Source organism: Eulemur rufifrons, chromosome 7 (genome assembly GCF_041146395.1).
Source record: "Eulemur rufifrons isolate Redbay chromosome 7, OSU_ERuf_1, whole genome shotgun sequence".
In the NCBI taxonomy this organism is placed as follows: Eukaryota; Metazoa; Chordata; class Mammalia; order Primates; family Lemuridae; genus Eulemur; species Eulemur rufifrons.
The window spans coordinates 224,691,832-224,706,355 of NC_090989.1; the positions used below are offsets into that span (position 1 = coordinate 224,691,832).

Below are 14,524 nucleotides of genomic sequence, written 5' to 3' on the forward strand. Positions count from 1 at the left end.
CACTGACTAGATTTCTTATCCTAGCAGTTCTTAGAGCAAGCCATGGCTGAAACGCAGGTTAAATAATATTCTGTGATATTCATTAGGCTTTTGTAGTCAACAGATAGAAAAACAGAACTATAGACGTGAGGGAGGGCTGTGCAAAGGGACAAGTTGTTGGATTCATGGGATTTGTTCTTATCCTGAAAATTAAATCTTTATGCTCTTATTCCTCTGGTTTGTGGCAAACCGGATTTAACTGATCCCTTGACATTTTCCCAGCTGGATCAGAAATTGTAGACTTGTTACAGTGTCACCATGTAAACCTTTATTTAAAGGAAGTAGTACTGCAGTAACTTTATGGAAGCAATTTGCTTCTCATAGTCGTGAGTACTAATTTTATTTTAGTTCCTTTTTTGTGATTTTATCTAACTGGAAAAGTTTTCTCTCTGAGGGGTCTTTTATATTTTGGACATGATCTCTGTTAGGTAGAATCAAAAAACAGTCACATGTCTTGAATTTGGTCTCACAATATTTGGTTTAGTTGATAAATCCCATCAGCTTTGCAAATAATTTTGTGAAAACATTGCTTCAGCTCATCTTGCCAAATTTCCCCATCCCCACCCACTTTTCTGAGTGCCTTTTCCTCTTGCATCTACTGCCCATTAGACCAAGGCGTCGTGAGTGCTTCTGTACAGCAGGTACATTTACCAATCTCGTGGAGGGAAGTGGGGAGAACATTCCAAACTGGAAATATGAAAGAGAGAGAGAAAGGTTATTTCCAGTAATTTATGCCTAGTGCTTAATATCTTTAAAGCCCTAGTCATGTACATCAACTCTTTTTTACAGCTAGAACTAGGACAAGTTCTTTCTTCCTCTGCTGTCAGTATCCTCCTCATCCAAGTCCATACACCTATCAGGGTACAGCTGATTTATTTTTTTTTCCTCAGCATTTTAGACTGATTGACTGGGATGCTTTATTCAAATCAGGGATGCACCATGGAAATGTTTTTGGGGGCATTCCATTTGGCATATTCCCCTCCAACTGTGAGGACAAAGTCTGATTTGTCTTCCCGGCCCTGGCAGAGGAGGCAGAAGTACCTGCTGGGCTTAGGCAGCATGTACCCTAACCGGTGCTCCACCTCTTCAAGTGGTGAATCAGCCTGGCGATGTGCTGATTTTTTTTTTTATTTTAACACACTAGGGTGGAGACCTGGTAGCCTGTAGGCTGGTGGGGGAGGAGGGATCGTTTGCATGTCAAACCATTCCAACAATGCTGCTTACAGGAAAAAATTGCAAAACACCAAAGCCCTGTGCCACCAGATTTTTCCATTAGCACCACTCTTTACACGGCCTCCAGATCTGCCCCAGGGACAGCTGTTTGGCAATGTTGAGGGGAAACGGCGGCATCACATCCTAGGCTCTGTGGTTGCTTACCTATCAGCCTGTCCGTCTCACACACACACACACACAGGCAGGAAGGGCGCTAGGAAGTGATACGGGCACTAGAAAACAGCAGCTGGAACTCACAGCACCGCCGGATGCTGATTCTAAGTGAAGAAACCTGAGGCAGGACATCTTCCAGGAAGGTAAAGGGGTTTAGGATGGGGGCTTTTCCCCCGGGGTATAATTCTTTGGTGTTGTGTCCCCTAGACACTTCGATGATGAGAAAGTAGACTTTCCAAATAGTGGTGAATTTAAATTGGGATGTAGTTTGGGTACTGCTAGGAGGAATGATATGAAACTCAGTAGAAATTCTTCATTGATTTCATTCATTCAGTCTCTCACTTTAAAATGACTGCACAGAGGTCTATTTGGCACAAGGGCAGCCATTTCCCTCCTATGTGTAATGGACCAGCCCAGAGGGCCTGTGAAAGTTGGTCTGTCTTTGCCTCATTCTCACTGCTTTGTGGTTTTGTTTGCTTCAGGATGTCTGGCAAGATCATTGAGCTTTATATTCTTTTGTTATTTTTCTGTGTCCCAAACATTTTCATTTTCACTTTCACAAACTTTGATCTCTAATTATTCCCTTCTCTTAACTCTGAACCTTTATTTTGGGCCTCATTTGGACAGAATTCATGGTCTATTTCTGTCTCTTCAGTTCTGGTGCCTGAAAAAATCGTGATGGGTCCACCCAGCCCCCCAGAGCCTCCAGTATTCAGAGCCCAGCTGTGTCCAAAGAGCTGTGTGAGAAGTAGGGGCCTGTGCTCCACCCCAGCTGCTGCTCCTGGTCCCAACCGGCCTGTTCCCCAGTCAGTGCTTTGCTCAAAGCACTGTGCTCTTGACTTAGATGTCTTTCCCATATCTGATAATATAAGCTTTTCCTATCCTTCACGGCCTCTCTCGCCTCTCCCAACAAGTGTTCTCAGATGCTCCCAACGGGAATTCATCTCTTCCTCTATTCCTAGAAATTATGCTTCTATTAAAGAGTTTGCCAACACTTGTTTTTAATTAAGAGTTATGGTCATGTGCCTCGCTAATCTATAAACTTGAAGGTTTTAATTGGCAAGAATCATGTCATCTTGTTGATATGCCCATGATGCCTTGCTTAGTGGTCTTTGTAGAGTGAGCAGACTCAGTGTTCAACGAACAAATGTTTGCAGAGCACCTGCTCTGTGCTGGCATGGTACAGAGCAGAGAGCAGGCCAGGCATCTGCTTGAGGATTTGTGGGATTGAGCCCTGCTAGTGGCCAGTCTGATATTGCTGTATTCTTTGCCTGTTCCCCTACGTTCCCGGTTGATTGTTCTGTTAATTCATATCTGAAGGTTCACCTGGGTATTTTTCCCAAGTGAGCAGATGGCTTTCACTACGTCGCATACACACTCCTATGTTCTGCCTCCTCTCATGGAAGTTGTATAGAACCTACTTCCTCTCCATTACTTGCTCTAAGGCAGGCTTAAAATGATATTGTCTATTAAATGCCTAAATGTCTATTAAATGGCTTCCAAAAAGAGGTAACCAGGTATAACTTGGTTGTCCAAGGGGAGAGAGGGTTATTGTCAGAGGCCCTTTGGAAAGTTCTGGCTGCCGTGGCCTTTCCTTGCTCCTTTCAATGCTTGTCAGCCACCTCACCAGAGAGCGAGCAGGTGGAGCTCCAGCCGGCTATTATCTGGTCCAGATTGGCAGGCTGGTTGACACTGTGGGTAAGAACCCACGTTAGTGACCTCCGGGTGCCTGGCCAGCCGGCCGCCTGCCTTCTTTCCTGCTGTTTGCTCTGGAAGATCTCTGCAGACCTGTCACCTCCTTCAGATATGGGGAAATAAACAATCCTTATTATTCCTTATTTACATCCTTTATAGAGTCTTTGTGCTAATCTAATTTAAGGTCTCAATTCCCTTATTTACTTTTGTATCCCCTCATTTGTGCTCTTTTAAATGTTTATTTAAAATCTTGGATGAAAATACATTGTGAGACAGTCTTCTCTTTAAACGTGATAAAGGTCATAACCATGGGACATGTAGAAACAACACGACTCCAATTTTAAGCCTTTACATGTGTTTGGAGAAACGCACTTTGTTGAGTAAAGGATAACGAAGACAGGGAGTTTTTCTTGTTTTTTAAGACTGGAAGAGGGCCGGGCACGGTGGCTCACGCCTGTAATCCTAGCACTCTGGGAGGCCGAGGCTGGTGGATCGTTTGAGCTCAGGAGTTCGAGACCAGCCTGGGCAAGAGCGAGACCCTGTCTCTACTAAAAATAGAAAGAAATTATATGGACAGCTAAAAATATATAGAGAAAAAATTAGCCGGGCATGGTGGTGCATGCCTGTAGTCCCAGCTACTCGGGAGGCTGAGGCAGGAGGATTGCTTGAGCCCAGGAGTTTGAGGTTGCTCACTCTAGCCTGGGCAACAGAGTGAGACTGTGTCTCAAAAAAAAAAAAAAGACTGGAAGAGGATAGAGTCCTCTTCCTAAATGCTCCTGACAAGAATCACTCACCTCCCTGGGGCACACCCTCCTTCTTTGGGATTCTGGGCGGCTTCTCCTTTGCAAATCTCCCCTTTTGTTAAGTCCTATCAGCAGATCCTGCTGACCCAGCATGTGAGGGGAAGTCCTCTCCCAACACCCAGCATGGTACACGCCTAACAGGAGGAGGAAAGGCAGAGCAGGAGCCTTTGCTCCACTTGTCCTTTTAATCCCCTTAAGTCCTGTCACCCTCTATGGCTATGATAGAGGTGGGTGGAGAAGAGCACGGGTGCTGTGGGAAGGCCCATGCCCACTTTTCCCCTCATTGCAGGTGCTCAGACACCCAGCACTTAGTATCACACCCCATCCCAAGTCTGAGAGGGAAGGGTGCATAAAAGTCGCACGGTAAGGTATTTCAACTCTTTAGGGCTTGGGCGAAGTGTCCCAAATAGCAGAAATAACCCAGGCCCTCACAGGGGGATAGCAGAGCATCCTTTCAGTCTGTCTCTTTTAAGATGAATACTCATAGGTAGAGTTTTTACAAGGTAAGTCTACGTGAGAGAAAAATGGTGGGAGGCATGCGAGAGTGGTGTTTTGATCTTGTTATTTTTTAAAACAAGGCCTACAGAAGAGGCTGTACCTAGTTCATGGCTTTTCAGCCTAGTATGAGCAGCAGAATAAGTAGTGGCAGTAGAATGGCAGTGTGCTTGTGGACGACATCAGCTGCATCTGTGAAATGCCAAAATAATCACACCTGCCTTGGTGCAGGGTTGTTGTGAAGATTAAATGAGTTCAGGTATGTGTAAGCACTTGGAACAGTGCGGTCCAGGTGAATTGTGCACAGTGGGTGTTGGGGACAGAGGTGGGGGAGGGAGGCTGTCATGAGACTGATAACCCAGGTGCATTTGTAGCTGGGAGACTGGAAGCGAGTTATGGAATCAGTAACAAGAAGAGGAGCACATCTGGGGAGGAAGGTAAATTCAGTGTATGCCAGGAAACATGCATCTTGAGATGTCCACAGTGTGATTCAGGTTAGCCACTCGCTGCTTAATTTACCTTTTTGGTTTTATCTCTAGACTAGGGTGCAGGCCCTGGTGGTGGGGGGGGCGGAGTCTTGCTGCAGTAATCCTGTTAAGCATCAGAACTGTGGTTTCAGATTGCGGTCCCAAAGTTCTGAAGCCACCATCTCAGGGACACAGACTGTGCTAGTGCACCCTCGGCCAGCCTGGCATCACTGAAGTCTTCTGTCTCTAGCAGGTTTCTCTTCTCACTGGGAGTCCCCTTTTCTGGCTAACCCCCACCTATCAGAGGAAAAGCCTTGAGTACCTCCTCTTCATCTTCCCACATCTTGTTTGGCTTCTTTATACATACATTAAGAGAGAGTAAAGGCAGGTAGGTGTGCCTGTCTTTCTCTACAGTGGGAACTTTTGTGACTGATGGTTTCCAGGCAGAAGGAGCTCATGTTTTCAATTGTTTCCCTTCCCAACCTTTGCCATCCTCTGATAAAGGACTAGACATTTATTTGCATACAACAAGTTTTTCTGCTGGACCTCACATTCACAGAAGCATACAGGCAAACACCCACAGGATCAGATAGAAGCTACTTTAGCAAAATAATTACCTTCAACTGCTTTATGTACTAAGGTGTATTCTTACCAGCACATAATATTTATGAATAAAAATTTAGAATTTTTTTTTAAGATGAAGAAACACTACATTCAGATGCTTTCATTGGTTTGATTCTTAAGAATAAGTCTTTTGATATGAATTCTTAGTTTGGAATATAATAATGTGACTAAATAATACCAGAATTTTTTTCAGAAGTAGAAGAAAATTTCTCCGTCAAAAGCAAATGATAAAACAAGCTCAAGGGAATTTTTAGGGTGGTGGATGTGTTTTAAAACTGGGTAGTGGCTGCACATATGTCTACACTTAATAAAATTCATCAAACTGCGCACTTAAAAATGGGTGAATTTTGTGGTATTGTAAAATAGCTCAATAATTTTTTTCTTTCTTTTTTTTTTTTTAATAAAGAGGAGATATTTATTTTCTCACAGTTCTGGAGGCTAAGAGTCTGAGATCAGAGAGCCAGCATGGTCGATTTCCAGTGAGGGCTCTCTTTCTGGCTTGCAGACAGCCACCTTCTCATCTTCTCATGGTCTATAAATTTCTTTCTTTCTTTCTTTTTTTTTTTTTTTAAGACAGCATCTCGCTCTGTTGCCCGGGCTAGAGTGCCATGGCAGCAGCCTAGCTTACAGCAACCTCAAACTCCTAGGCTCGAGCAATCCTCCTGCCTCAGCCTCCCGAGTAGCTGGGACTACAGGTATGTGCCACCATGCCCAGCTAATTTTTTCTATGTATATTTTTAGCTGTCCATATAATTTCTTTCTATTTTTAGTAGAGACAGGGTCTCGCTCTTGCCCAGGCTGGTCTCGAAATCCTGAGCTCTAACAATCCACCCGCCTCGGCCTCCCAGAGTGCTAGGATTACAGGCGTGAGCCACCGTGCCCAGCCAATTTCTTTTTTAAGTCAAAAAAAAAAAAAAAAAAAAGGAAAAAATAGGCCTAACTCAAATCTCTTCTGTAATGGAGGTATTGTTAGGTAAAGTAATGTGGAATTATCTGGACCTGATATTTCAAAATATCTGGCATTTGATTAACTTTGTTCTTAGTCTGTTATTTCTCTTTGAATCCATTTATTCAAAGAGAAATATTTGGGTTTATTAATAAATATATGGGTTTATGTGGTATAAAACAAGGCCGAATGAGTGCCACCATCTTAAAAAGTTTAATCTTTGGGCCGGGCGCGGTGGCTCACGCCTGTAATCCTAGCACTCTGGGAGGCCGAGGTGGTCGGATCGTTTGAGCTCAGGAGTTCGAGACTAGCCTGAGCAAGATCGAGACCCCATCTCTACTAAATAGAAAGAAATTATATGGACAGCTAAATATATATATAGAAAAAATTAGCCGGGCATGGTGGCACATGCCTGTAGTCCCAGCTACTCGGGAGGCTGAGGCAGGAGGATTGCTTGAGCCCAGGAGTTTGAGGTTGCTGTGAGCTAGGCTGACGCCACGGCACTCACTCTAGCCCGGGCAACAGAGCGAGACTCTGTCTCAAAAAAAAAAAAAAAAAAGTTTAATCTTTGTAGCTTCACACAGAAAAATGTCTGTCTGACACATAGTGACTGTTGAAGCGTCCTGCCAGCAGGTGTGGTCACCCGCAGGAGGGGCGGAGGGAGAGGTGGACGTTGTGAGGTGGGGCGGGTGCAGGCACCAAGCAAGCCGGTCAAACTGGGCAAATCCAGTGGATTCTCGTAATACTGTGCCTCTCTCCACGCAGCTGTCCCCCGTGAGTTTTACAAAGCAGGCTATTTAGAGTCATCCCTAATCTTTGCCGATCTGTTTTATTGTTTAGAACTGGCTTTGCTTGTTTGCCCTGTGATAGAATTCAGCAAGTCTTGTTCCACCAGAGCCATATGTGCCTAATGTACGGAGGAGCCACTGATGCAATTTAAAAGAAACTCCTTTTTTTTTTTTTTTTTTTGAGGTGAGGAATTTAAACCATTAGAGGGAGATATATCATTTTTGCTAACTTTCTGAAATAAAAACAGAAGGTTGCTCAAAGATGTTATTACCCAAAAATAGAATGCACTTGTCTGGGAACCAGTTCTGCATTTTTGAAGATCACATGATCTAATTTGTATAAAATGTTTAAGGGAATGATGGGGCTTGGGGTGAGGGGCTGGAGAAAGGCTGGGATCTGTGGTTTACCAGTGTGAGTGTTTTTAGCCTTCAGATTGCACGTTGCATCAAATGAGAAGAAACCAAGCAAAGGAACCACTGGCCTCTAGCCCAGCCTGGGTTCAGCTTGAGACTGAATCATTTCCTTCTCGAGCCAGCTGCCGTGCTGGAGCTCAGATCCTAACAGAGAGCCTTTCTCAGCACTGCAGGCTTGCGGGGAGAGGGATAAGTCAGCTGGAAGAATAAGGAAACATTTGCTGCCTTTCTATCTAATTTCTCCCTAGAATTAACAGGTTTACAGCTGCACTTCTAGGTCAGCATTTCATGTGTCTAAAGAGTATGAGGATAGTTTGTTTGAAAAATTAGAAAGGGGTGGGAGAGGTCTGTCTTCTCTCTTTCTGTTGTTAAGATCCTTACTAGCGATTTCGTTAGTTGGTAATTTTTGCTGTCTCACTGACGCCGAGAGACCTGGAATTAAACCCCATGGCCAGCAGGCTGATAGTTGGTCAGGAAATTCCAAATGGGTATAAATAAGTTCTCTACAACAGCTCCTGGGCTCTTTGCCTGCTAATGTGTGGAGTCCCTTTAATGCGAGGGAAGTGTGCCTGAGACCTGGCTTCCTGCTGGCTGAAAATCACAGTTATTTTGTTTCTGGGTGGGTAAGTAGGAATGCCCAAAAAAGAAAGAGAGAGGTGAGCATGACATTTGGGTGGGGGTTGGTAAAATATAAACTCAAGCTCTGTATGTTATGAAAAAATATTTGCTTTTATTACGAGCTGGAAAGGATAACTCAGTACTTGATGTTTTGGTTCAGTGAAAATTTCAGCTTTGGCTGTACCTTTAACATAAAGATGTTATTGTTGTAGGAGTGAAGGGTTGTATATATATGCTAAGGTTTGAGGTTTTAAGTTTATGGTTTACTTAAATTCCAAAATTTCCTTTCTTGTTGCTAAATCTGTCTTTGGTCATTTGTTTCCAGCTCTGTTTTTCTAATAGGGAGTCACTCATTGTGCACTGAAGCTGCTTTCTTTTTCTTATATAAACACTATAAAACAAAATAAGGACTGGGATTCATACAAATACTACAGCTTTCCTCTACCACCACCCCTCAAAAACCGTACTGTTTTGTTAGAAAAGCCCATTCAGTTCCAAAGTCTTAGCTTGTGCTCCTTTGGGGCTTTTCACAAAATTACCCTTTGAACTGGCACATTTCCTATTTACACTTAGAGCAGCATGTTATTTTTGAAGAAAGTTTGGAAAACAGCAGTTAGTTCCCAAGCTTATTCTCTTCCGTGCGTGCATGATAGATTTGAGCCATATTTCGGCAAGATTTCTTCACATTAGACAGTGGGTGTTAGAGAGCACCGTGGCGTGGGTTGGTAAAAAGCAGGGACTGAGGTGCCCGCGGCATCTTGGCTATTTCCAGACAGATTTTGGGTGAGGAGTTGCTGCATCTTGTGGTTGGCGCTGGACACCGGGGGAGAGAGCCACTGTGTACACCGCAAGGCCCGGCTACTGTCATGTGCCTGCCTCGTACAATGTGCCCTTTATGAAGACATAGGCCATGCCAGCCCATTCTCAGGAACAGTAACCCTGTCTGCTTCCTTGCTCCTCACCCTAAGTCGTGCCCAGAGTAGAACCGACCATCCAGCCGAAGGGACGCTGCATTTGGGGATCGCTAGTCCTGCTGGTTAGGATGCGACTAGAAAGGTGCTGCCAAATGGCACGTGCAGAGAGCAGGGCCACACGCCCCGTGTGCCTGCGCTCACCTGGCCTGCCACCTGCTGCGATTGATTTTTCTTCGCTGGATCACACAGCGCGCCGTGTTATAAAATTTTGTGTCAAGTATAGTCAACAGTTCGTCGTAGCCTGGAAGCAACCTTGGAAATCACAGAGTCCAGTGAACTCCTCGTTGTAGGTGTGTGAATCTTGTCACTGCGTTGTGCGACTCCAGGCCCCTGCTGCCATTGCTTGTCTGTGAACTAGGAGGCAGTCATAGCTGCTGTTCTTGTTTTATGAAAACAAAACCGTACCTTCCCCCAGCTTAGGCTGGTCATTCTCGATGATCACCACGGAGGTGCTCTGGGCGGCTCTAAAGCACGGTCTCTGCGGTGTGTGAAAGAGTCTCTGCTCTACGGGCTTCGAGAGAGGCAGGGATGAGAGTGCTCAGAAACATCAGTCTTCACCTTTGTCCTCTTATTCTGAGAAGAACGTATTTTAACTTCGCCATAATATACTTTTTAAAAGTTGAGGGGAGTTTGTCTACTTTTGCTTTTGTTTCATTTTATGTCCTTCCCGTGTATAACTGATGTAGGACCAGGGCTCCCCTGTACCTAACAGGCACACGCCATTCTGCCTGGGCCCCCGTGCACACGTACACACGCACATCCCCGGCAGGGCTACGCTGGCATCTCCCTCGTCCACTCTGGGAAGCAGAAACCAACGTAGACCCCAAGAATTTAGCAAACCTACTTGATCTTGAACAAGAAGCATGAATACCTCAAACCCTGACTTGATGGGGATGGGGGGCAGGGTAGAGGGGAGGAGTATTGGACTGTCTCTGGGGTGCCAGGGATGTGTGTTTTGCCAAACAGCAGAGGGTGATCCAGTAACACTAGTGGTAACGGTAGACAAATTGTTCTTCATGCCCCACAACACCACAGTGATGCAGGTACTATTATTTTCCTGACTATACAGTTGGAGTATATTCTAACTTGCCAACAGCTGGAAAGTGGCAGAACCAGGATTCAAACTCAGGCAGTTTGGCCTGAGAGTGCCTGCTTTAAATTACTACACCTCTTCTTCCACCATACTTACTGGTGAGTAGATGCCTGGATGTAGGGTTTTTCATTTAAACAGATATTAAGCATGCTGTGTCCCACGCACCATGCTGGGCACTGGGGGATACAAAAATAAATACTGCTTGACTTCTGCCTCCCCAAAACACAGCCTGAGGGGGCAGGCAGGCATCTGCCTGCTAACCATAATACAGGTCAGTATACACAGGCAAAGTGTTTTAGGAGAATGGAGGGAAGAAAGTGACCAGTTCTTCCCAGGACAGAGCAGTTGGGAATGAGCAAGGCTTTACAAAGGACGAAATTTGGGTTGGGCCTCTAAGATGGAACAGTATGGAGAAAAGCGTGCTGGTAGAGGGAACAGAATGAGCAGAGGTAGGTAGGCTTGAAAGTTGCTCAGTATGTTGAGGGCCGGGGTGGGGAGGAACGTGGGAGATGCTGGATTGGGGCTAAATTGTTGAGGATGTTTAATGCCACAGAAAGGAGCTTTGAGTCATTCTTTATAATGGAGCTCTGAGCACATCAATCTGCAAGAATAATAATTGAGAAGCTTTACAAGTTTCTAGGAATACTTTAAAAAAATATAAAAGTTCTCAAAGAATGTAACACAGAAAAGCAAAGACATCTGTCCCTGAAAACAGGCTGCTTCATTTGCAACGTGAGCAACAGCAGAGTCTTGGCTGTGCTCCCTGGTGACTGGCCGCCTGCACTTGTGCACCCTGAAGACATCAAAGCACAGGGGAAGGAAGGAAGCAGAGAAGAGAGGGAGGGAAGACTTAAAAATAATTTCAAGCTTACAGAAAATTTGTAAAAGAACTCTCATAGCTCCTATACCCAGATTTGGGTTCTCCAGTGGTTAACATTTTACCACATTTGCTCTATTTGCGTGCATGTGTGTGTAGACATGCAATTGTTATGTCTCTTTAGTTTCCTTCAGTCTGAAACAGTTCTCAGTCTTTCCTTTTTTTCATGACCTTGAAAGTCTCAAAGGCCAGCCATGGTGGCTTACACCTGTCCTCTCAGCACTTTGGAAGACTGAGGCAGGAGGAGCACTTGAGCCCAAGAGTTCAAGACCAGCCTGGGCAACAAAGCAAGACCCCACCTCTACAAAAAATAAAAAATAATTTAGCTGGGCATGGTGGCATGCACCTGTAGTCCCAGCTACTTGGGAAGCTGAGGCAGGAGGATCTCTTGAGCCCAGGATTTTGCAGCTGCAGTGAGCTGTGATCACTCCATCCTGGGCAACAGAGCTAAACCCTGTTTCGAATAAGTGAATAAATAAACAGATAGATAGATTAAAATAAAAAAGGAGAGACCTTTCATTCTGTAGGATGTGTTTCAAGCGGGGTCCGTCAGCGTTTCCAGACTCTAGAGTTCCTAGCAGGACGCTGCAGAAGTGATGCTCTACTCTCCTCAGTGCATTTTACAGAGCACGTGATATCAACTTTAATCACCTTTTGGGGTGGTTATGTGTCAGCTTTCTCACCACATAGTCACCATTTCTCCCCATTGTGATTGATGTTATTTTGTGGTGAGGTATTCTGAGACCACACCAATATCCTAATCTTTGGTAGGAAATCTTTACCTGCCAGCATTAGCATCCAGTGATGATTCCTGCCTGAATCAGCCGCTATTATAATGTTTGCTACATGGTGATTTTTCCATAATTCCTTGTGTATTTATTAGTTGGCACTCTGTTTATTTATTATACCATAATGGACATCACAGATACCTAGTTTATTCACTGGATTGTAATTTGTTATGATTCATTACATTATTTTGATGCTCAAATTATCCCAGATCTGGCCAGTGGGAGTCCAAAAGAGTTTCTGAGTCAAACAGACCCCTGACACTGGCTAATGTGATATGTGTTGACCATTAAGAATAATAACTGGTGGGCAGAGGGTGTGTTACCTGATTTCTAGATGTTGTAAGTACCTCAGGCAGTATGGGCCACCTACAGCAGGATGCTTGGCAGGCAGGTGACTCTAGAGGTGAGCTGACCCAAAATTCGCCTTCTCGGAGACCACCTAGTGGGTAGTTTTGAATTTTCAGAGTGTATGCTTAAGTGCCCCCACGCTGTCTTCTGCTTTTAAATTTCCCTGTTGGCTAAGTCAGGCCCCTGGTCCGCGTGGGTAGAGAAGCCATGAAGGGCCGGAAGCAGTGTGCTGCCCACTTTTCTCACCTGAGTCCACAAAGATGCTTGTTGGCTACAAGGGTCGGTGTTGTCTTTGCTTCACAGCCATTTTCAGTCCTTGCTGTTCCCATCCTGGAGGTTAAAATATGGAGCAAGCCTATATTCTGCATCTCAACAGCGCAGTCAGAGCCGGGCTCCCTACAACGTCCTCTCTTCTTCCTTCCTGCCATTGCTTATGCCACATCTGTCCCTCCCAGATTAGATTTATCATACTTTAATGACCTTCAGAGAAGGAAATCCCATCATTTTTCTCTGCAGTGAATAATCCATTGGTTTAAAGAAAAATATTTTCTTTTTTAATAACAGAATGAGGTAACGGATAAAGCCCTGGAAGACAAGTCCGGAGGCCTGATCCTGGTCTCCAGCCCAGCCCAGAGTAGCTGAAATTTGTCCGGCCTTCTCAGTTTCCTCCTAAATATTAGGGGTCGGGGGGCAGGGTACAGGGCACAGGCAGGCTAGCTCAAATGCAGGCAGTGTCTAAGTTCTGGTAGTTTAATACCATGGCCAGCATTTAGTATCTAGTTGAGTAGATAAAATTCACACAGAGCAAAGGAATTTGTGACACCTGGAAAAAAATTCATGGGGACTTGACTTGAACAATCCATGGAAAACCTAACAGAGGATGCTGAAGAGAATTTTACCACATACTCCAGCATCTGCCAGAGCAGTCTTTTAAAATGCAAATCTGATCATTTCACTCCCTTGTTTAAAACCCTTCAAGTAGCTTACCAATGACTTACAATGACCCAAAAACATGACTCGCAGAGCCCTGGAGGTTTGGGGCTCAGTCCCCTCTCTGCCTCACTGTAGGCTTTGCAGAGTCTCCTTTTCAGTTCTTAAAAGTGGCAGGTTTTGCATATGCTATTTCGTCTGCCTCAAATTTCTCCCATTCCCCCACACACTGCCCAGTGGACTTCTTAAATACGGCTCCCTTGAAGAACGCTCCCTACCCTCAGTCCAGGTGGGGTCCCTGCTCTGTCCTTGCACAATGCCTGTATTTTACTTTGACAGCACTCATTACAGTTGTTATTTACTCATGTGACCACTTCTCTGTCTCCTCCTCTAGTTCATAAGTGCCACCCAGACAGGCTTTTTTGCTTAGCACCTAGCAGTGTTTGGCCCATGGTAGGCACTTAATAAATATTTGCTGAATGAGTGAATAAATCCATCTTTAAGTATAACAACTGCATCTTCCTTACAGCAGCATTCTCCTTGCAGGTGAACTTGGAATACAGAGGCTGGTATGGAAAGTGTAGTGATGGGAGACGATGGAAGATATAGGGATGGTGTGGAGGTTAATGTCTGTGGGGACGGGATAAAAAACATAGAGATGAGATGAGCTGCCAGAGGAAATCTAAAGATTTAGGGGAGAAGCCAAAAGGAATTACGAAGAGTTAGGTATATAAGAAGCAACACCATATTACAATTTAGCCATATAAATAAACCAAGCTTGTAAAATTGCAGTTATGCTACATATGATGGGTCAGTTGGCCTAGTATTTCTTGTGAACTTCTGGCATACACTTTTGCTTTCTTTAATGATATTATTATTATTGGGGTTTTTTTTTTTGAGACAGAGTCTCATTCTGTTGCCCAGGCTAGAGTGCTGTGGCGTCAGCCTAGCTCACAGCAACCTCAAACTCCTGGGCTCAAGCCATCCTCCTGCCTCAGCCTCCCAAGTAGCTGGGACTACAGGCATGCGCCACCATGCCCGGCTAATTTTTTCTCTATATATGTTTAGTTGTCCAGATAATTTCTTTCTATTTTTAGTAGAGACGAGGTCTCACTCTTGCTCAGGCTGATCTCGAACTCCTGACCTTGAGCTATCCTCCCACCTCGGCCTCCCAGAGTAGAGTGCTAGGATTACAGGCGTGAGCCACCACACCTGGCCTCTTTAATGTTATTATTAATA

The 14,524-nt window shown here is 44.7% G+C and overlaps 1 protein-coding gene across 2 annotated transcripts in view; it reads left to right on the forward strand.

Annotated features, from left to right (window-relative positions):
- Positions 1-14,524, forward strand: part of KANK1 (KN motif and ankyrin repeat domains 1) — a 57,277-nt gene that overhangs the window by 6,704 nt on the left and 36,049 nt on the right. The gene's annotated exons all lie outside the window — the stretch shown is intronic.